Source organism: Ovis aries, chromosome 11, assembly GCF_016772045.2.
Source record: "Ovis aries strain OAR_USU_Benz2616 breed Rambouillet chromosome 11, ARS-UI_Ramb_v3.0, whole genome shotgun sequence".
NCBI lineage: Eukaryota > Metazoa > Chordata > Mammalia > Artiodactyla > Bovidae > Ovis > Ovis aries.
The window spans coordinates 26755703-26780503 of NC_056064.1; positions in this window are offsets into that span (position 1 = coordinate 26755703).

The following is a 24801-nucleotide window of genomic DNA, read 5'->3' on the forward strand; positions in this document are numbered from 1 at the left end:
GGGAGACTGCCAGAGACCTGGGCCTTAATATTCTTTTAATTTCTTCAGTACAGTTCAGTTCAGTTCAGTTCAGTCGCTCAGTCGTGTCCGACTCTTTGCGTCCCCATGAATCTCAGCACGCCAGGCCTCCCTGTCCATCATCAACTCCCGGAGTTCATCCAAACTCACGTCCATCAAGTCGGTGATGCCATCCAGCCATCTCATCCTCTGTCGTCCCCTTCTCCTCCTGCCCCCAATCCCTCCCAGCATCAGAGTCTTTTCCAATGAGTCAACTCTTTGCATCAGGTGGCCAAAGTATTGGAGTTTCAGCTTTAGCATCAGTCCTTCCAAAGAACACCCAGGACTGATCTCCTTTAGAATGGACTGGTTGGATCTCCTTGCAGTCCAAGGGACTCTCAAGAGCTTTCTCCAACACCACAGTTCAAAAGCATGAATTCTTCGGCACTCAACTTTCTTCACAGTCCAACTCTCACATCCATACATGACCACTGGAAAAACCATAGCCTTGACTAGATGGACCTTTGTTGGCAAAGTAATGTCTCTGCTTTTGAATATGCTATCTAGGTTGGTCATAACTTTTCTTCCAAGGAGTAAGCGTCTTTTAATTTCATTGGTGCAATCACCATCTGCAGTGATTTTAGAGCCCCCCAAAATAAAGTCTGACACTGTTTCCACTGTTTCCCCATCTGTTTCCCATGAAGTGATGGGACCAGATGTCATGATCTTCATTTTCTGAATGTTGAGCTTTAAGCCAACTTTTCACTCTCCTTTTCACTTTCATCAAGAGGTTTTTTAGTTCCTCTTCACTTTCTGCCATAAGGGTGGTGTCATCTGCATATCTGAGGTTATTGATATTTCTCCCAGCAATCTTGATTCCAGCTTGTGCTTCTTCCAGTCCAGCGTTTCTCATGATGTACTCTGCATAGAAGTTAAATAAGCAGGGTGACAATATACAGCCTTGACGTCCTCCTTTTCCTATTTGGAACCAGTCGGTTGTTCCATGTCCAGTTCTAATTGTTGCTTCCTGACCTGCATATAGGTTTCTCAAGAGGCAGGTCAGGTGGTCTGATATTCCCATCTCTTTCAGAATTTTCCACAGTTTAACTTCTTACCTCTCTCCAAATAGCTGAAGCGAACATGAAACAGCAAAAGGGATCATTCTGATAGCTAAAAATTTCCCACGAATCAATTCCTGGGGGCAATGTTGCAACTTCTTCCTCTGATCATTTCTTTTTTATTAACTTGCATTCACTTAGTTCCAGTCCTATACACTTTCTGGTTACTCTGAGTTAGAGTCAGTAAAGGTTTGCAAAGACCCTGGAGGTGTCACAGGGCCATGAGAAGATGATGGTTCCTGTGTAATGACCAGACCCACTGAGCTCAAGTTCAGAAACCAGGATGACTGAGTTTTTAAGCCCCAGGTCTATAAGAAAGACCTTCCCAGGTGGCTCAGTGGTAAAGAATCTGCCTGCCAGTGCAGGAGATATTGAAGATGAAGCTTCAATCTCTGGGTCGGGAAGATCCCCTGAATGAGGAAATGGTAACTCCAGTATTATTGCCTGGAGAATCTCATGGACAGAGGAGCCTGGTGGGCTACAGTCCATGGGGTGGCAGAGTTGGACATGACTTAATGACTGAGCACGCACGCACACACAGACACAGACACACACACACAGGTTTACAAGAACTGGAGTGGGGAGTGGTTCTTGAGTCCTGCTTTTGTTAACTACAAATGTGCTTGCCAAGGGCATCTGCCATCTGCCTCTGTAGAGACTGAACCCTCTGCTGCAGCTATCGAACTTCAACACCCCCTGAAGGGAGTCCAGGGTGGAGAGTGAGGCACTCTGTGCTCCAGGGAAACTGGTGGAACAGGTATTTAGGTAGTTAGTTATTTTCAGGAACTGATTTCATGATCCCAATCCTTGCATCTCCTCATATCTAGCAAAGCATGAAATCCCTTCATGGTGACATCAGCTGCTCATAACTAGCAGAAAATCTTTTGTAACTAAGTGCTTGATTGCATTGAACTCCCCCTTTCACCCACATCATAGATATTGACCTTGCCCTGCTACCTCTTTCTCAGAGCTGAGATGCTGTCTCTTGGGCTGCAGTCCTCAATTTGCTCCCAAATGAAACTTAATTCACAACCCTCACCTTGTGCATCTTTTCCATCCACACTTTCCACAGAAGTACTTAATTACTGGGCAGCTTCTATCATATCTTCGCTTCCCTTCTGTCTCTTAGTCAAATTAGGAAAGTGGAGGGACCTACACAGAGCAACTCCACTCTCCCCCCGTCTTCATTCTCCAGCAAGGAGTGAGAGCCTCTTGGCTTCTGTGGGAGAAAGATGGGCCACTCCTGCCAAGCAGGATCAACAAACACCTCCAAGGCCAAGGCACCTCTGCCAGCATCAGCCTGCGGATGGCTCAGCAGCCTGCCAGCTTGACAACTGGCCTCAGCGAACCCTCGAGCTGCTCCCTTCAGGGTAAGATGTAAGCATATCTTTGTTGTTTTTCAGTCGCCAGGTCATCTCTGAACTCGAGACCCCATGGACTGCAGCACGCCAGGCTTCCCTGTCCCTCACCAGCTCCTGGAGTTTGCCCAAGCTCATGTCCATAAGCATATCTTTACCCATCATCCTTTTAGCATCCCCCTTGGCAAGTTTTTGACAGGGAAATTCCATGTGGTTTTGCAACATGCAAATCTGCCTGAGAGCGCCTGAGCAGAGGCTGAGGAGGCCAGTCTGCTGGGAGGCCAGCGGGACCCAGTGGCCTTCGCCCACGTTGGAGTCTCCCGCCGTTTCCCAAAGTCTGTACTGGAGGCGGAGGTGGGGGTGCCCTTGTCACCAGCTCCGTCCAGAAAGCATGATGAAGGGCATCTGCCAGGCTTCGGGGTGAGGGGTGGGTGGAGATGGGGATCCGTGACCCACTCCCTGCTCTACCACCCTCTGCCTCCACTAGGGACCCTCTGTTCCCCCACCCCCATCCGGAGAGTACCCTCTGTCCTCTCCAAGCCCAGGCTCAACTCAGGCTCAGTCCTGGGCCTCCTCCTGGGCTGGTTCTGAATGTAAACTGCCATCCGGGTCTTCAACTGGTGGGCACATGGCGGTGGGTGAATTCTACACATCCTGTTTCCATCTTGGATTCATCTCCCAGGTTGCTCCCCACCCCTTCATACCACACAGGCCTCTGGGGTCTGTCCACTGACACTCCCAGTCCAGCCTCCTCCCTCCAGCCCCGGTTCAGGGCCTGTGACCCATCTAGGCAATAGCTTTTCCTGTAATTAACTTCTTTTTGTTTTGTTTTAATGTGGACCACTTTTAAAGTCTTTATTGAATTTGTCACAATATGATTTCTATTTTATGTTTTGGTTTTTTGGCCATGAGTCATGAGGAATCTTAGCTTCCCAACCAGGGATGGAACCAGCACCCCATGCATTGAAAGGCAAAGACTTCCACTGAACCTCCAAGGAAGTCCCTTTAGTTAACCGTTCATGACGAAACACGGTGTCTGATTAGAGGAACAGAAGCTTCTTCTGTTTGCCCAAGCTGACACGTAAAACTTGCTAACAAATCCTCTGTCAGCAAATGACCTTGCAAGGGACGGTGCTCTGCTAGAAGCCCGGCAGCCCCTCCTCAACTGTTTAAGTCCGGAGCCCAGCGGCCTGCCAGGGGAGGGAATGCAGGATCCGTCCCCAGGTTTGGCCAAGACCACTCCTCTCTGGAGGCCTTGGTGCAGAGAGGCTGCTGAGAGGATGCAGGGGCATTCCACTCACCCCTGCATATACCCTACCTCTGGCAAACCCAGTCTGTTCTCTGGATCTGTGATTTCAATTTCTGTTTGGCGAGTTTTTTTTCCTACGATTCCCCATGTGAGTGAGATCATGCGATATTTATCTTTGTCTTATTTCACTCAGCATGATGTCCTTACTGTTGTCAAAAATGACAGGATCAAAAGTCTTCCTTACTTGGGGAAATGACTTTAAAAAAAAAAAGTTAGGCCCTCCCTAGTGCATCTCTGCATGCTAAGTCACTTCAGTTAGGTCCGACTCTGTGCAATCCCATGGACCATAGCCCGCCAGGCTCCTCTGTCCATGGGGTTCTCCAGGCAAGCATACTGGAGTGGGTTGCCATGCCCTCCTCCAGGGGACCTCCCTAACCCAGAGGTCAAACCCGTGTCTCTTACGTCTCCTGCATTGGCAGGCGGGTTCTTTACTACTAGTGCCATCTGGGAAGCCCAAACCCAGAAAGGGCTGATAACAAAAGAGTTTACTTGTTTCTAAAACAAACTCAAGTTATTATTTCCCTCATGGGAACATGACCCTCTTTTTTTTTTTTTTTTTTTTTTGATGTCCTTGAATGTTTGCAATAAAAATGCAGTTAGGCGTTTGTTTAAGAACTGAGCCTCTCCTGTGAACCACAAACCTTGTGGTTGGAGCACCATCCTGTTGTTAGGGGAGGTTAGAATATCTTTATTATGTTTCTGAATAGTATCCAAGACAAAGAATACCAGTTGGACTGTTGTTGTCGAACTGGAATTATTAGATCAAAAAATGTTATTTATATGTTGAATTGAATTGGAAATAACTAATTTTGTATTTTAGTTTGTGAGTTGTTCTGTTTTTCTCCCTAAGAGCAGAAAACACCGCCCTGCTTCGGGAATGGGTGGGAGGGCAGAATGGTTTCCCCTTGTGATAAAGCCGCCAACCGCAGGAGAAAGAGAAGGAGCTGACTGAGAAGGATGACAAAATCCAAACCGAAGTTCAAAGCTGTCTGTTAAACTTTTGCTCCTTTCACTCCAGAAATTTCTCCACAGCAAAACAAACTGCTGAAAATACAAGGCTGGCTTGTTTGATAGCAAAGCCCCTCCTCTGCTTTATGGATGATGGAATGCCAGTCGCTATGATGATGAGGGTTAGATTGGAGGAAAGAAGGCTTTTCCTCTGCTGCATGGCCTAGAAACCTCAGGGGGAATAGGGTGGGGACGTGTGCCTTAAAGGGCACAGGGAGCTAACCTCTTGATAGAGCTCCCAGCGTGTATCTGTGTTCAAAGCAGTGCTATCTTGGGACTTGCCTGGTGGTCCAGTGGTCAAGACTCCACACTCCCAAAGCAGGTGGAGCAGGTTCAATCCCTGGTTGGGGAACTAAGATCCCACATATTACAGCGTGGCCTTTAAAAAAAGAAAAAAAGACAGAGCTATTCTTTCACGTTGGCCTTCTCTGCTCACACTGACTTCATGCAAAGGAGAAATGCCATCAATCAACTGGGATTCCAAAACAGGAATTCATTAGTACAAATCTTGCTGAGTGCCTTCCTCCCTTGTAGGGTTTTATTCCCTAATAATCCTAAATGCTTTGGATAGAGATTTTTTATTAGTGGATTTGGTTCTTTGGTAGCATTACAGGTTTTCAGAGGTGACTGAATTTTACAAGCATCCATCCAGGAAGGAAGCTGCCTTTGTTTGCTAGTGTTGCTGTGACAAAGTACTGCAGACTGGAGGGTTTAAACAACAAAAATTCATTTTCTTGGAACTTCCCTGGTGGTCCAGTGACTAAGACTCTGTGCTCCCAACAGAGAGGCAGGGGACCTGGGGGTTGACCCCCAGTCAGAGAAGCCGACCCCACGTGCTGCTAAGATTCACTTGCCACAGTTAAAGATCCCTCATGCCACAAAACAGAAAATCCCACGTGCTGCAACTAAGACCTGTGCGGCCAAATAAATAAGTTTTTTAAAAAGGAAGTTGGAGATCAAGGTGTGGACAAGGTTGATTCCTTCTGAGCACTTCTTTCCCTGGCCTGTAGACCACCGTCTCCTCCTCTGTCTTCATGTCCTCTTCACTGTGTGTGTCTGTGTCTAAATTTCCCCTTCTCAGTCATATGGATGGCATCACCGACTCAACGGACATGAGTTTGAGCAAATTCCGGGAGATGGTGAAGGACAGGGAAGCCTGCCGTGTTGTAGTCCATGGGGTGGCGAAGAATTGGATACGACTGAGCGACTGAACAACAAGGAAGTCATGTGGATTAGCGCCCACCCTAATTACCTCTCTTTAACTTAATTATCTATTTGAAGTTCCTGTCTCTCAATACATTCACGTTCTGAGGTACTGAAGGTTAGGACCTATGTATGTATGTGCGGTGGACACGACACACCGCCTACATAGTAAGAGTATAATACAAAGTTTATGCACCTAGTCCCTGATGGCCACCTTGAAGATTTGCTTTCTGGACAAGCAAAGGCTGCATCTGAGGACTGCCTCTGTATTTGTACACAGGTAAGGAATGGCCTCTGAATATAGTTCTTTCTGTGGTTTTACCCCCACCAAAAAAAAAAAAAAAAAAAAAGAAAAGAAACTGACTTTCACTGACTGCTATAATATTGACCTTTGCTCTCTTGGGCTCAGGGAGGCCAGTCCTAACGTCTTTGGTCGTAAGTGTCCAGAGTGAGACAGAAGGACTCTGCAGTCCACAGTCCTCCTGACTCCCCTTGAGAGATGCCCACCTTCGTTTCCCACCTGTCCAGGGCTGTCCTCCCACTGTGGAGGTCTGCCTGTGACCACCTTGAGGCACCCTGGGGTGACCCACAGCCAGTGAAGATTTGACTGGGAAGCTGTTCCTGTTCTGATTAAGCACAAGCTTCCAGGGTCATGATATGGCCAGGCTGCTATCGGTGACACACATGAGGCTCTAACCATTGCCCATTTTGAGCCGTAGGATTAAAGAGACAGGTCTGTGTGACACCAGTTATCCCAGGTGTTTTATTGTTACAAATGTACTTTTGAGAGAGTCTGGCTTCACTGAGTTAGTCAGAGGAGCTGAGAGCCGCTCTAACAATTTGGTTGATTGAAATCTGGTGGAGATTGTTGTTGTTCAGTCACTAAGTCCTGTCTGACTCCTTGCAACCCCTTGGACTGCAGCAAGTCAGGCTCCTCTGCCCTCCACTGTCTCCCGGAGTTTGCTCAAATTCACGTTCATTGAGTTGGTGATGCTATCTAACCATCTCAATCGTCTGCCACCCCCTTCTCCTGTTGCCTTCAGTCTTCTTTCCCAGCATCAGGGTCTTTTCCAGTGAGTTGACTCTTCACATCCGGTGGCCAAAGTATTGGATCTTCAGCTGCAGCAACAGTGTCCCTGGTATCATGCAGAGGAAAGAATACAAAAGCTGGATCTCGTGCTGGGGCTGTGGGCAGGTTGGAAACCAGCCAGTCACCTACCTAGTAGCCCTTTAGCAGGTAATGGTGTTAGACATGGTGGAGGGGGCAACACACATATCAGGTCGTTACTCAGCATATAGATTCGCCCTCACTGCCTGCAGGGCTTCTGCCGGCGCCACCATCCATGCCCAGACTTTCAGAAAGCCTTACAGAATGATGGATCATGGCTTCAAGGTAGAATGGGATTGCTGCTACACAGTGGGTGCAGGGAAGAGTATATCTAGAATTTTAGGGATTTGTAGGCAGCCTTTGGTCCATCCATACCTTGTAGTAAAACTTACCAGAAGACTGCAACAATCTAATCAAGGCAGGAAAAAACAGAGACTCAGACTCTTCAGGAATGAAGGTTTGTGTTTCCCACCAGAGAAAGGAGCCCTGTCTGCCTGCTAGAGTGCTTGCAGAGGGCAGAGGGAACAGGGGATGGGTAAGTGGAAGAATGACATTATAAAAATGAACTACGGGAGACTTCCCTGGTGATCCAGTGGTTGAGAGGCCGTGCTTTCAGTGCCAGGGGAGTGGGCTCAATCCCTATTCGGGGAACTTGGACCCCTCATGCTCCCTGATGTGGCCAAAAACTTTTTTTAATAAAAATAAAATAAATAGAAATGAATTACAGCTCTGTACCCACAACAGAAATAAGGACTGTAGCAGATACGTATTTCTTCTTCCTTGCTTGCTACAAATTTCAATACATTAACCAAGTATTTCCTTTTCCCCCTCCTCCCTCCTTCTCCCATTTCACATAAAGAGTGGTGGTGGTTAACTTTAAATATTATTTTCCAGATTACATAATATCCAAATGTGTTTGTGACAGAGCTAGGACAGAAATTAGCACCCAGTGATAGAGAAGGGGAATGCTACGACTTTCTGTCTCCTCTTCTTTGGGCATCTTTACTGGAATGAAGAACAGTTGTCCCATGTTGGGTAGAAGTGTGATACTGTTATTACTGTATGGAAATTAAGCATGAGCAGAAAGGTGATAATACTGAACCGTTGTTGGATTTCCTAAATAAAGTCTATTTGGTCATAATGGTCCCAATTCTTTTTTCCAAACAATTTTTTAAACTGAAGTATAGCTAATTTACAATGTTGTGTTGGTTTCAGGTATACTGCAATGTGTTTGTGTATATATATGTATTCTTTTTCAGGTTCTTTTCTGTTATATATTACTACAAGATAATGAACATAGTTCCCTGTGCTATACAGTAGGTCCTTGTTGTTTATCTATTATGTATATAGATATTGGGTCCCAGTTCTTTTCATGTGTTTCTGGATTCCATTTGCTAATATATTATTTATCAGTAGTATTTTTATCAATATTTATAAGTAAAATAGGTAAATTCTTATAAAGCTTTGGAATTAATGATATATCACCTTAATTAAAATAATTTGGAGATTTTTTTCCCCTCTTTTTCTGTGCCCTGGAACAGTATTCAAATAATCTCTAAAGGTTTGTTAGAATATTTTGCAAAATATCTGAGCCTGATCCTTTAGGGAAACCTGTTGGCTCTTGGAAAACTCTCTTTTATTAGAAATGTGTTTAAGTTTCCTCTCTTCTGGGATATTTTTGATGAATAATTTTTAGAAAAGAATGCAGCTTTCAAATTTATTTTTTGTGAACAATGAATAAATTAGCTTACAGTCTCATCTTCCCTCCTTCCCTCTCTCAACTCCACCACCAACTTTTTGTTTTAGTCTTAGTTCTGTGTTAATTATATTCAACATTCACTCCCCTCTTCTCACTAAAATTTACTGTTATCCCTTGGTTGACTCCAGTTCATCCTCTAGTAATTTCTTCAAGAGCTCATGAGAACAACATTCCTAAGATTGTACATTTTCAAAACTGCCAATGATTTAGAGAATAAAAAGACAAACCACAGTCTGGGAAAAAAAGTATTTGCAAAATATATATCTGATAACGGACTTGTGTCCAAAATTTACAAAGAACTCTTAAAATCAACAATAAAAAAAAATAAACAGGGACTTCCCCAGTAGTCTAATAGTTAAGAATTCACTTTGCAATGCAGGGGATGTGGGTTTGACACCTGGTTGGGGAACTAAGACCCCATATGCCACGGAGCAACTAAACCCATGAGCCACAATTAGGGAAGTCGTACACCGAAACAAAAAATTCCACACGACACAACCAAGATCCCACAAAGCTAAGACTAACTAAGGGTTGATTCAGACAAATAAATAAAACATTTTTTTTGAAAAAAGAAAAGAAAATGAACAGGAATTTTCTTTGTGGCCCAGTGGTTAAGATTGTGCCCCTAGTGCAGAAGGAGGTTCAATCCCTGGGCAGGGAACTAGATCCCCCATGCCTCAACTAAGACCCAGTGTGGCCACATAAATATTTAAAAAGAAAGAAAGAAAACAATTCAAAAATTAGCAAAAGATCTGAACAGCCATCTCACCGAAGAAGACACATGGATGGCAAAGAAGTGTCTGGAAAGATGCTCCACATTATTTTTCACTAAGGAATTCTACATGAAAACAACAGTAGGTGCCATATCACGCTTATTAGATGGCTAAAATCCAAAACACTGGCAATGAATATTGGCAAAAAGGTGGAGCAACAGGAACTCTTATCATCTCTGGTAAGAATGCAAAACAGCACAGCTTCTTTGGAGGATAATTTGACAGTTTCTTACAAAACTAAACGCAGGCTTACCTTACAATCTATCAGTCTCTCCCCTGGGCGTTTACCTAAACAAAGTGAAAACATAAGTCCATATACACACACAAAAGCCTGTAAACAAATGTCTACAGTAGTTTTAATCATAATTGCCAAAAATTGGAAGCAACCATGAATAAGTGAACAGTGGCACTTCCCTGCAATGTAATATTATTCAGTGCTAAAAAGAAACTAACTATCCAGCCACACAGGAAATTTAAATGCATATTTCTAAATGAAATAAGCCAATCTCCAGAATTCCTTGGTGGTCCACTGGTTAGGACTCTGTACTTCCAAGGCAGGGGGCACAGGTTCAATCCTTGGTCATGGAACTAAGATCCCACAAGCCTCTCAGCCCAGCCGAAAAAGAAGCAGCAGCAGCTAGTCTATAAAGGCTGTATGCTGTATGTTTCCAACTGTGAAGTTTAGGGGAAAGAAAAACTATTGAGACAGTAAAAAGATCAGTGGTTGCCAGGAAGAGTGGGAGGTGAAGGAGAGAAAAAGTGGCCTTTTTATAAAAATCCTGACTCATATTTTCTTTCCCTGAATATTTTGTGCCATCTCTTCTGGCGTTTGATCTGGGTCTGCAGACATCCAAGCGTAGCCTGTTTTCTATCCCCTTATGAGTGACTTGACATTTTTTCCTGGCTGCTCAAAAAATTCTGTATTTTTAAAAATTCAATAACTTAATCAGTTTTTCCTGGCACTTAGCTTTTCTCTTTCACTGGATAGAGTCAAGTCTCCTGTATCTCAGAAACACTTTTCTTGAATCATATATTCAAATGTGTGTTCCCTGAACTTCCTGTTTCATTTCTCTAATGCTTGTGCTTTTCTTCCATTGTTTCCTGTAATCCAGTCAGCCCTCATTCCACATGCCGCTGGTGTTCCGTGATCTCTTTTCTGAGTAATTGCACTTCTGCCTTCTCATCTTTCTTCATCAGAATGATTGCTTAGTGGGTTTTTTTTTTTTTTTTAATTCCTAGCAAATGTTCAGTCACTGCTTTCAACTGCTACCTGGCAAAATTTTTCCTGGTGAGTACTGTTCACGTGTTTGTGAATTTTACGCCTATTTCTCACATTTTGCTCCCTTTGGTATATCTGCTCGATGCTGTGCTAGTTATCTTTTTGGACTCGTCACTGAATGAGTTGGGTTTTCCTAGATTAATATTTGCAGTGTCCTGTCCCGCATCACAGCCCAAGGCCTCTCTCTCTCGGACTGCTTCCTCCAAACACGACTTCACTGTGGGAGTCTATGTGGAGCCCCAACTCCTCTGCTTCACAGAACAGACAGTGAACAGAATAACGGCTCCAGCCTCACTCCCTCTAGTTTCTGCTTCCTGCTCAACCACAAGGATACACTAGAACTGTCATCTCGAGACTTTCCTGAAGGTCCAGTGGTTGGGACTTCACCTTCCAGTGCAAGCGGGGGCAGGTTCAATCCCTGGTCAGGGAGGTGGGATCTCACATGCCTTGCAGCCAAAAGCCGAAACATAAAACAGAAACAACATTGTAACAAATTCAATAAAGACTGTAAGAATGGTCCACACCAAACTGCAAAAAAAAGAATGGTCTTCTCACCTTCTGAAAGCATGTTTTTGTTCAGATGCTCAGAAAAGTGCAGCCCCTCTCCATTCGCTTGCCTTGTTCCTACCTTCCCTTTCTCCTAATCACCATCTCTGCCTTTTCACAGCTGGAATTTTGGTGTCTGTGAATAGGTCTATTTTCTTATTTTGTTGAAAATGGAATTTTCCATTTTCTTTATTCCTTCTATGTGATTGTCAAACAAAGCATTTAAAAAGCTGACTTCTCCTGGAGAAGGAAATGGCAACCCACTCCAGTATTCTTGCCTGGAAAATCCCATGGATGGAGGAGCCCAGTAGGTTACAGTCCATGGGGTCGCGAAGAGTCGGACACGACTGAGCAACTTCACTTCACTTCAATGTGTTTCATTAACTTTCTCAGAGGGCTAAGTTGCTAATCTTGGTTGCTTGCTATGACAAATGTCTGTTGGTTTTATTTTAGCAATTCTTTCATGTGTTGTTGGCCAGTAGTTAAACTGGGTTTTTCTTTCTTTGCCAAGAGAGTAGATAACTTAATAAAATTGTGGTGTTTCTATATAATGTTAATAACAACTCATACTTTTTTTTTTTCTGGTAGGTCATTTTCTCCAAGCAAGAAGACTCATAGTTAATGTTGCCAGCATTTCACTAAAAATTAATTCAAAAAAAGACCCACACTAAATGGAAGATAAGAGATAACCATTGACCAGATTACTATATGTGGTTCTGTGGTGGTTCTGAGTTTAACACAAAGACATGTTATTCCTGAGTCCTGTTGCTTTCTAAAGACATTGCCAATACACTGAATCAGAGCCAGTCAGATCAAATAATTATGAACAAAATATCACTAGGAGATTATCAATTTTTTAAAAAATATTAATACTAACACAAGTTAATTTTCAATTTTCATCCCCTTTGAAGTATATATATCCTGATACTTTAAAAATTGCAAGTGATTTGAATTAAAAAATAGATTTCTCTCTAAAAAAAAAAGCTGACTTCTGTGGCCATGTTTGGATTGGAAGTCCTTTCTGCAGATTTGAGGATGCTAAAACAGAATGGTCAGCAGCTGTGGTTATGGCCTCATGGAGAAGTGCGTCTGTCAGAAAGACATCACCATGAGGAAAAAGAGTGTCCTAACAGCATTTTGATTCCTACCAGGAGCCTCAAAGATCAGCTCCACCCCTGTCCTTCACAAGGTTTGGTTTTATGAGTCAGTAAATTCTCCTTTTGGTTTTCGTCACTTTCAAAAAGGGAGTTCTGGCTAACACAGGAAGTGGCCACGCTCCCTGGTAATCTTTCCCTTGTTTGCTTGGTTTCTCCATGTCCCGCTGCCCTAGTCTGACACATAACACCAAGGGGCTGTTGATCCCCAGTAGGAGTATAAAATAGGTCCCCTCCTATAAACCAGCATCAAATATGCCAGTCAATCACTGGGAGCCCTTCATCCTCTACCTCGCCCAGCATGTCAAGCCCACCCTCCGTGCCATGCTTCCTGCATCATCACCACCTTCTCTCTGTCCTGTGTTCCCTTTCCACCTTGGACATCATTTCTAGGCGTGGCTATTGCCCAAGGCTACCTCCAAGCTCTCAAAAGGATGTGTTGGCTAGTGGTCCTGGACCCACAGAAAAGGCATTTCAAAGTTAGAGAGACTTGTTATAAATGATCAAAGATTCAAAGATTCATGAAAGATATAACAACTGTAAGATTTTATGTACTCAATGAAATCACCTCAACAAATATAAAGGGAACACTTACGAGAACTACAGAGAGAAACTGACAAATCCACCGTTGCAATGGAAGATTTCAACATGCTTCTTGCAATTACAGCAAAGACACGGAAGCTCTGGATAACCCAATTAAAAAACTCGATTTGATAACATATATAAACTGGAGAAGGGAATGACAAACCACTTCAGTATTCTTGCCTTGAGAACCCCATGAACAGTATGAAAAGGCAAAATGATAGGATACTGAAAGAGGAACTCCCCAGGTCATTAGGTGTCCAATATGCTACTGGAGATCAGTGGAGAAATAACTCCAGAAAGAATGAAGGGATGAAGCCAAAGCAAAAACAATACCCAGCTGTGGATGTGACTGGTGATAGAAGCAAGGTCCGATGTTATAAAGAGCAATATTGCATAGGAACCTGGAATGTCAGGTCCATGAATCAAGGCAACTTGGAAGTGGTCAAACAAGAGATGGCAAAAGTGAACGTCGACATTCTAGGAATCAGCGAACTAAAATGGACTGGAATGGGTGAATTTAACTCAGATGACCATTATATCTACTACTGCGGGCAGGAATCCCTCAGAAAAAAATGGAGTAGCCATCATGGTCAACAAAAGAGTCCGAAATGCAGTACTTGGATGCAATCTCAAAAATGACAGAATGATCTCTGTTCATCTCCAAGGCAAACCATTCAGTATCACAGTTATCCAAGTCTGTGCCCCAACCAGTAACGCTGAAGAAGCTGAAGTAGGAAGTCAAGAAACACCTGGAGTAACAAGCAAATTTGGCCTTGGAATGCGGAATGAAGCAGGGCAAAGACTAATAGAGTTTTGCCAAGAAAATGCACTGGTCATAGCAAACACCCTCTTCCAACAACACAAGAGAAGACTCTACCCATGGACATCACCAGATGGTCAACACTGAAATCTGATTATATTCTTGGCAGCCAAAGATGGAGAAGCTCTATACAGTCAACAAAAACAAGACCAAGAGCTGACTGTGGCTCAGATCATGAACTCCTTATTACCAAATTCAGACGCAAATTGAAGAAAGTAGGGAAAACCACTAGACCATTCGCCTATGACCTAAATCAAATCCCTTATGAGTATACAGTGGAAGTGAGAAATAGATTTAAGGGCCTAGATCTGATAGATAGAGTGCCTGATGAACTATGGAATGAGGTTCGTGACATTGTTCAGGAGACAGGGATCAAGACCATCCCCATGGAAAAGAAATGCAAAAAAGCAAAATGGCTGTCTGGAGAGGCCTTACAAATAGCTGTGAAAAGAAGAGAGGCGAAAAGCAAAGGAGAAAAGGAAAGATATAAGCATCTGAATGCAGAGTTCCAGAGAATAGCAAGAAGAGATAAGAAAGCCTTCTTCAGAGATCAATGCAAAGAAATAGAGGAAAAGAACAGAATGGGAAAGACTAGAGATCTCTTCAAGAAACTTAGAGATACCAAGGGAAAATTTCATGCAAAGATGGGCTCGATAAAGGACAGAAATGGGATGGACCTAACAGAAGCAGAAGATATTAAGAAGAGGTGGCAAGAATACACAGAAGAAATGTACAAAAAAGATCTTCACGACCAAGATAATCATGATGGTGTGATCACTAATCTAGAGCCAGACATCCTGGAATGTGAAGTCAAGTGGGCCTTAGAAAGCATCACTACGAACAAAGCTAGTGGAGGTGATGGAATTCCAGTTGAGCTATTTCAACTCCTGAAAGATGATGCTGTGCAAGTGCTGCACTCAATATGCCAGCAAATTTGGAAAACTCAGCAGTGGCCACAGAACTGGAAAAGGTCAGTTTTCATTCCAATTCCAAAGAAAGGCAATGCCAAAGAATGCTCAAACTACCGCATTATTGCACTCATCTCACACGCTAGTAAAGTAATGCTCAAAATTCTCCAAGGCATGCCTCAGCAATATGTGAATCGTGAACTTCCTTATGTTCAAGCTGGTTTTCAAAAAGGCAGAGGAACCAGAGATCAAATTGCCAATATCTGCTGGATCATGGAAAAAGCAAGAGAGTTCCAGAAAACATCTATTTCTGCTTTATTGACTATGCCAAAGCCTTCGACTGTGTGGATCACAAGAAACCGTGGAAAATTCTGAAAGAGATGGGAATACCAGACCACCTAACCTGCCTCTTGAGAAACTTATATGCAAGTTAGGAAGCAGCAGTTAGAACTGGACATGGAACAACAGACTGGTTCCAAATAGGAAAAGGAGTACGTCAAGGCTGTATATTGTCACCCTACTTATTTAACTTCTATGCAGAGTACATCATGAGAAATGCTGGACTGGAAGAAACACTGGAAGAAGCTGGAATCAAGATTGCCAGGAGAAATATCAATAACTTCAGATATGCAGATGACACCAACCTTATGGCAGAAAGTGAAGAGGAGCTAAAAGCCTCTTGATGAAAGTGAAAGAGGAGAGTGAAAAGTTGGCTTAAAGCTCAACATTCAGAAAATGAAGATCATGGCATCCGGTCCCATCACTTCATGGGAAATAGATGCGGAAACAGTGGAAACAGTGGCAGACTTTATTTTGGGGGGCTCCAAAATCACTGCAGATGGTGACTGCAGCCATGAAATTAAAAGATGCTTACTCCTTGGAAGAAAAGTTATGACCAACCTAGATAGTATATTCAAAAGTGGAGACGTTACTTTGCCGACTAATGTCCGTCTACTCAAGGCTATGGTTTTTCCTGTGGTCATGTATGGATGTGAGAGTTGGACTGTGAAGAAGGCTGAGCGCCGAAGAATTGATGCTTTTAAACTGTGGTGTTGGAGAAGACTCTTGAGAGTCCCGTGGACTACAAGGAGATCCAACCAGTCCATTCTGAAGGAGATCAGCTCTGGGATTTCTTTGGAAGGAATGATGCTAAAGCTGAAACTCCAGTACTTTAGCCACCTCATGTGAAGGGTTGACTCATCGGAAAAGACTCTGATGCTGGGAGGGATTGAGGGCAGGAGGAGAAGGGGACGACAGAGGATGAGATGGCTGGATGGCATCACTGACTCGATGGACGTGAGTCTAAGTGAACTCCAGGAGTTGGTGATGGACAGGGAGGCTTGGCGTGCTGCAATTCATGGGGTCGCAAAGAGTTGGATACAACTGAGCAACTGAACTGAACTGATAAAGTCCAAAGAATTAAAGATTACACAGTCTACTCGACACCTGGAATCTATACTAAATTGGCTGAGTAACAGGCTGGAGGCAAATCTCAACAAGTCTCAGGAAGGAACATCATATAGATCGCTCACCGAAACTCAGTTAGTCAAAAGTCGTTAACAAGTAGAGAAACTGAAACATTCTTGTACAGTTGGAAATTTTTTTCTGACGGCACCTCGAGGCATGCGGAATCTTAGTTCTGACCTCTGTGAGACAATGGAGTTTTATTTTTAATTGGAGAATCACTTGAGTTGGTTGGTTTCCCTACTCATAGAACCGACCTGGGGCCGTCTGCGCCGTGGCTCTTGGGGTAGGGTTCGGGGTTCAATCCCTGGGTCAGGAAGATCCCCTGGAGAAGGCTCTTTCCAGAGGGAAAGTCCTCTCAGGGGACACAATGGGGCGAGGGGTGGCAGGAAAGGCTAATTTGAGCTTGTTTTCCTCTCTTCTGACTCCCCTTCCCAGTATGCACGTGTGTGTGTGTGTGCGCGCACATATACACACATACAGACACACATACACAAAGAGCCATGCACACTTACATACAGACATATATATACACATACATACACACACTTACACAAACATACAAACCTACACAGAGACACATAAACACACACGTAACACAGTAACCCAAATATTCTTGAATTTTCCCGCCTCCGGTGCCTTACAGCCTCTTTTAATGCTTCTGACAAGTCTATGACTCCTCAGTCCTGCAAAGCCCCTGCAAGTCTGCTGCTGCTACTGCTGAGTCGCTTCAGTCATGTCCGACTCTGTGCGACCCCATAGACGGCAGCCCACCAGGCTCCCCCGTCCCTGGGATTCTCCAGGCAAGAACACCGGAGTGGGTTGCCATTTCCTTCTCCACCTGCAAGTCTGCCTCCCTCAAATCCAGGCCACAGCCCTTCCCTTTACTCCGAAAAGCCAGGTTAGCCTGAAACCATAAAGGGGAAGATAAGACAACAATTGCAGAGGGAACAAGAGGTCAGATGGGGAAACTTTGATGAAAAAGCCTTTGAATGTGGAGAGTATCCATGGAGAGGGAAAAGATGAAAACATTGAGAAAAGCAACAATCACTGGAATGATTTAAGAAAATATAGTGCAACTGGAGGGATTTTAAAGAATCTGCCTGGAATGCAGGAGATCCGGGGTTCCATCCTTGGGTGGGGAAGAGCCCCTGGAGAATGGGATGGCAACCCACTCCAGTATCTTTGCCTGGAGAATTCCATGGACCGAAGAGCCTGACAGGCTACAGTCCATGGGATCTCAAAGAGTCAGACACGACTGAGCAACTAACTCACTTTCCACTTTATTATACATAGATGGGATTGTATTGTACGTATTATCTTGCAACCTGGATTTTTTTTTAACTTAATTTCTTTCTTTGTTTTAAAGATTCTTTTTTTGACCTGGACCTGATTTTCTAAATTCTTTACTGAATTTGTTACAATATTGCTTCTGTTTTATGTTTTGGTCTTTTGGCCAGGAGGAATGTGGGATCTTAGCTCCCCTACCAAGGATCAAACCTGCACCCCCTGCATTGGAAGGCAAAGTCTTAACCACTGGACTGCCAGGGAAGTCCCTCTTCTGCTCCAATTACTCCCATAAATTTGCATCTTGCATTCCAGACTCTGTGCTCTAGGGGAAAGGGTCCAGTGGGCAATACCTAACATACAAGCCCATCCCAACTACATCACGGAGGCGAGGGGGCAGATATGGTCCCCCTGGACTTCTTGTGCCCTCAGGCATGCACAGAATGAGGCATTCCCTAAAACTGATGACAAGGGTTTACTGCAATATCCTGCCTCTCTGTTGGGCTATTTTTCCTTCTTGTTATTGTAGGAGTTCTTTATACTCTGAATATTAATTACTTGTTATAAAAGCTGCAATTATTTCATCCAAGTCTACTTCTTGTTTCCGATTTTAGTGAAGTCAAATCTGTCCATATTTTCTGGAGAAGTAAAATATCATTTCCCCATATTGCACTTGTAAAAAAACTTACAGTGTCCTGTATTTCTATTAAATCATATCTGCAGATCTGCATTTTCTGTTTCAACTGTAGTGAATAAAACACATACAAAAGGGAGAGAATAGTACGATGAACACCCAAGTACCGTCTCTTCCCTCAACAATCATCAACATATGACAGGTTTTGTTTCTTCTACACCCATCCCAACGTGCCCCCCGACCCCACTGAACTGTTTCAGAGCACATCTCAGACATGTGATTTCACCTGTAAATATTTCAGCATGGATATCTAAAATAGAGAATCTTCTGGTGTTTCGGCTGTGCCCTGTGGCACATGGGATCTTAATTCCTCAACAAGGGATTGAACACTTGCCACCTGCACTAGGAGAGCGGAGGCAACCACTGAAAGGTCAGGGAAGTCCCTATTCTATTTTTAACTTAACCAAAACACATCCTATTATACCAAAAATAACTGACAATAATACCTTATCCAGGTAGTATTCAAAATTACCTGGTATTCCCATTATATCTTTTTTCAAAAAAGTTCTATTTTATTTTAATTTATTTTAAATTAATTTTTATTGGCATATAGTTGATTTAGTGCATGCATGCTAAGTCGTGTCTGACTCTTTGTGACCCCATAGACTATAGCCCACCAGGCTACTCTTCATGGGATTCTCCAGACAAGAATACTGGAATGGAAAAAAAAAAGAGAGAATAATATTGGAGAGGATAGCCATTCCCTTCTCCAGAGGATTTTCCTGCCCCAGGGATAGAACTCAGAGCCTGGAAGGTTATAGCCCACAGGGTTGCAAAGAATCAGATGTGAATGAAAGACTACACACACTCACCTGTTTTTTGGGTTTTGTTTTTTTCCCTGGACTTCCTGGTAGCTCAGATGGTAAAGAATCTGCCTGCCATATCTATATACAGTAGTGTGTATATATCAATCCCAATCTGCCAGTTTATCCCTCTCCCCCTTCCCGCCTTATACCATAATTTTAGAAATTTTCTACATTCTAGAAAATAAAATTTAGAAAATAAACATAAGTTTATTTTCTATATCTATGGCTTCCCTTGTTAAAGAATCCACCTGCAATACAGGAGACCTGGGTTTGATCCCTGGGTTGGGAAGATCCCTTGGAGAAGGGAAAGGCTACCCACTGCAGTATTCTGGCCTGGAGAATTCCATCGACTGCATAGTCCATGGAGCTGCAAAGAGTCAGACATGACTGAGAGACTTTCACTTTCAACTTTCACTATGACTCTACTTCTGCTTTGTAATAAAATTCATTTGTGCCAATTTTTTTTAGACTCAACGTATAAATAATATCATATATTTGCCTTTCTCTGTCTGATTTACTTCACTTAGTATGACAATCTCTAGGTCCATCCATGTTGCTGCAAATGGCATTATTTTGTTCTTTTTAATGGTTGAGTAATATTCCATTGTATGTATATGTGTTGATGTGCTCAGTCGTGGCCAACTCTGCGACCCCATGGACTGTAGCCTGCCAGGTTCCTCTGTCCATGGAATTTCCAGGCAAGAATACTGGAGTGGGTTGCCATTTCCTCGCAGAAAGAGGATATAAAGTCTCCCGTGCTAAGGCACAGATGGTCGAGACAAAGGTCGCTTACCTGGGAGTTCAGATTACACACGGGTCCAGGAGGCTGTCCTCTGATCCGGTTCAAGGAATCCTCCAGTTGCCCTCCCCCACGACTCAAAAACAATTGCGAGCTTTCCTGGGACTAACTGAATATTGTAGAATCTGGATGCCCAACTATGGTCTAATTGCCCAGCCCTTATATAAAACCTTGGAGAAGGCGATGGCATCCCACTCCAGTACACTTGCCTGGAAAATACCATGGACAGAGGAGCCTGGTAGGCTCCAGTCCATGGGGTCGCGAAGAGTCGGACACGACTGAGCGACCTCACTTCACTCACTCTCCATGTATGTATATACTGCATCTTCTTTATCCATTCATCCATTGATGGATATTTAGGTTCCTTCCATGTTCTGGCTATTGTAAATAGACCTACAATGAATACTGAAGTGCATATATCTTTTTTGAATTATATTTTTATCGAGATATATGCCCAGGAGTGGAATTGCTGAATTATATGGTAACTCTAGTTTTAGTCTTTTAAGGAACCTCCATATTTTTCTTCATAGTGGCTGCACAAATTTACATTCCCAGCAACTATATAGGAGGGTTCTCTTTTCACCACACTCTTTCTAGGATTCATTGTTTGTAGATTTTTGATGTTGGCCATTCTGATCAGTGTGAGGTGATACCTCATTGTAGTTTGATTTGCATATCTCTAATAGTGACAGTAAGCATTTTTTCATGGGCTTTTCGGTATCTATATGTCTTTTTAGAGAAATGCCTATTTAGATCTTCCACCAATCTTTTGTTTGGGTTGTCTGGGGTTTTTTTGACATTGAGCTGCATGAGCTGTTTGTGTATTTTGCAAGGTAACCCTTTGTTAGTCACTTCCTTTGCAACTATTTTCTTCCATTTCGTGTGTTGTCTTTGTGTGTGTGTGTGTGTGATTTCCTTACTAAGGTCTGTCTAGTCAAGGCTATGGTTTTTCCTGTGGTCATGTATGGATGTGAGAGTTGGACTGTGAAGAAGGCTGAGCGCCGAAGAATTGATGCTTTTGAACTGTGGTGTTGGAGAAGACTCTTGAGAGTCCCTTGGACTGCAAGGAGATCCAACCAGTCCATTCTGAAGGAGATCAGCCCTGGGATTTCTTTGGAAGGAATGATGCTAAAGCTGAAGCTCCAGTAGTTTGGCCACCTCATGCGAAGAGTTGACTCACTGGAAAAGACTCTGATGCTGGGAGGGATTAGGGGCAGGAGGAGAAGGGGATGACAGAGGATGAGATGGCTGGATGGCATCAGTGACTCGATGGACGTGAGTCTAAGTGAACTCCGGGAGCTGGTGATGGACAGGGAGGCCTGGCATGCTGTGATTCATGGGGTTGCAAAGAGTCGGACATGACTGAGCGACTGAACTGAACTGAACTTGCTGTGCAAAAGCTTTTAAGTTTAATTAGGCTCCATTTGTTTATTTTCATTTTTATTGTTCCCATAATGTGTTTGTACAATTGGTGTGTTCAAATCAGGATCTAACATCCCCACATTGCACATACTGGAGTGCCTCTTAATGCTCTTTTAAATACATGACAATTCCCCCTCCTTCTTTGTATCCTTTGTCATTTATTTGTTGAAGAAACCAGAAATTGGCTCTGTAAAATCTACCCCCTACTGGATTTGACAGAATGCATACCTGTGTGCCTGGTCCTCTCCCCACTAAATTTCCTGTAAATGAGTAGATAGCATTAGAAGCTTAATTAGATTCATGTTCAAGGTTCTCTTAGAAAACTCTTTCCCAGGCAATGTTGTTTAGCCCCCATTGCATCAAAATGAGAGATACATAATGTCTGCAATTTTTAAAATTGACCTCCTTCTTTCTAATCATTTTATTCTTATTTCTCGCTCTGGATCAACGAAGTCCAGGTGATGATTCCCCTCTTTTTCTGGGTTCTTTTTCTTGAAAGTGAAAGTTGTTCAGTCATGCCCAACTGTTTGCAACCCCATGGACTATACAGTCCATGGAATTCTCCAGCCCAGAATACTGGAGTGGGTAACCTTTCCCTTCTCCAAGGGATCTTCCCAAGCCAGGGATCAAACTCAGGTCTCCTGCATTGCAGGTGGATTCTTTTCCAGCTGAGCCACAAGGGAAACCCAAGAATGCCAGAGTGGGTAGCCTATCCCTTCTCCAGCGGATCTTCCCAACCCAGGAATCAAATCGAGGTCTCCTTCATTGCAGGTAGATTCTTTACCAACTGAGCTATCAGGGAAGCCCTGATAAGAAGCCCCTGCTTCTTATCTCTCCTCTTTAAGGACCCAGCAGGGTGGAGGCTGAGATGTGCATGAACATTTTTCCTAGAGATGGACTAGAGGTAAGTGTGGGCTCCTCCCACTCTCAGTGCTCAGCTCTACTCAAGGTCCTTCTCTCAGTGATGTCTCCTCTTATCCTGGTCCCGTCCTAGTCTCCTCCCTTCCTTAAGCAACCACTTGAATGTGGTTGACATGTCCTTGAAAATGTACAGATTCTTGAAATGTATGTAGTGCTACTGTGTGTGTAGACTATTGATTTTTATCAGTGTTCTTGTGTTCTAGGCAGCATTCTGATTTTTAGTTTTTTCATTTGATGCTGATTTTAGGCATCTCTGCATCCACACTACATGTGTGGACATGTAGTCACAGAAGATTTTTTTTCTGTGTGATATGCTTTAGAAGTTTTTTTCCAGCTTTATTGAAGTATGACTGACAAATAAAAATTGTATATATTTACGTTGTACAATGCGATTTTTTAAAGGTGTACAACAGGGTGATTTAATATGCATCTATACTGGAAAATGATTCCCACAAACTAACACATCCATTACTTCACATGACTACCAATTGTGTGTGTGTGTGTGTGTGTGTGGTGAGGAAACTTGAGATTTACTCTCTTAGCAAATTTCAAGTATACAGTATGGTATTGTTAACTGTGGTCACCATGCTATACATTAGACCCCTATTCCATGCTATTGGCCTATTTGTTCTGTATCTTCATGAATATGGCTTTGCAATATAGTCTAATAGTACTTCCCTGGTGGTCCAGTGGTTAAGACTGGGCTTCAGTGCAGGGAGTGCAGGTTTGATCCCTGGTTGGGGAACTAAGATCCTATATGCCCTGTGGTGCAGCACGAGGGATATATAGCTGATTCACTTCATTGTACAGCAGTAACTAACACAACATTGTAAAGCAATTATACTCCAACCAAAAAAACTGAAAAATAAAACTATGCATCTGTGTTTCCTTTAGTCTCCTTCATATTTGTTTGTTTTCTACGTTTCCAAGTATCAGATTTTCTTTTATTGATGATATCTACATTTTTATTTTCTAGTGCTTTAAGTTTTGCTTTAAAAAAACAAACAAGTTTCTCCCCCGCCCCTGCCAAAAAAAAAGCTCTTTCTACTTGGGGGAATTTATTGTGTCATTCTTTTCCTAAAGTTCTTTTTAAAATTATTAATTTTTGGCTGTGCTGGGCCTTTGTTGCTGTGCAGGCTTTTTCTCTATTTGTAGCAGGAAGGCTTCTCATTGCAGTGGCTTCTCTTATTGTGGAGCATGGGCTCTAGGCCACACGCAGGCTTCATAGTAGTTGTGGTTCCCAGACTTTAGAGCACAGACTCAATAACTTTGGTGCACAGTCTTAGTTGCTCTGCGGCATGTGGGATCTTGCCGGGCATTGGCAGAAAGATTCTTTGCCACCAAACCATCAGTGAAGACCTATTTTGTTATTCTTTTTCAAGTATCTTGAGTTAAAAATTAACCTTCTTTCCATTCAAACTTTCCTATTTTTTCAAAATAAATGCGCTTAAGTCTATATACTTTTCCTTTGGGGAACTGCAATATCAGTTCAGTTCAGTTCAGTCGCTCAGTCGTGTCCGACTCTTTGCGACCCCATGAACTGCAGCACACCAGGCCTCCCTGTCCATCACCAACTCCCGGAGTTCACTCAGACTCACGTCCATAGAGTCAGTGATACCATTCAGCCATCTCATCCTCTGTCATCCCCTTCTCCTCCTGCCCCCAATCCCTCCCAGCATCAGAGTCTTTTCCAGTGAGTCAATTATTTGCATGAGGTGGCCAAAGTACTGGAGTTTCAGCTTCAGCATCATTCCCTCCAAAGAAATCCCAGGGCTGATCTCCTTCAGAATGGACTGGTTGGATCTCCTTGCAGTCCAAGGGACTCTCAAGAGTCTTCTCCAACACCACAGTTCAAAAGCATCAATTCTTTGGCGCTCAGCCTTCTTCACCGTCCAACTCTCACATCCATACATGACCACAGGAATAACCATAGCCTTGACTAGATGGACATTAGTCGGCAAAGTAACGTCTCCACTTTTGACTATACTATCTAGGTTGGTCATAACTTTTCTTCCAAGGAGTAAGCGTCTTTTAATTTCATGGCTGCAGTCACCATCTGCAGTGATTTTGGAGCCCCCCAAAATAAAGTCTGCCACTGTTTCCACTGTTTCCCCATCTATTTCCCATGAAGTGATGAGACCAGATGCCATGATCTTCGTTTTCTGAATGTTGAGCTTTAAGCCAACTTTTTCACTCTCCTCTTTCACTTTCATCAAGAGGCTTTTTAGTTCCTCTTCACTTTCTGCCATAAGGGTGGTGTCATCTGCATATCTGAGGTTATTGATATTTCTCCCGGCAATCTTGATTCCAGCTTGTGTTTCTTCCAGTCCAGCATTTCTCATGATATACTCTGCATAGAAGTTAAATAAGCAGGGTAACAATATACAGCCTTGACGTACTCCTTTTCCTATTTGGAACCAGTCTGTTGTTCCATGTCCAGTTCTAATTGTTGCTTCCTGACCTGCATACATATTTCTGAAAAG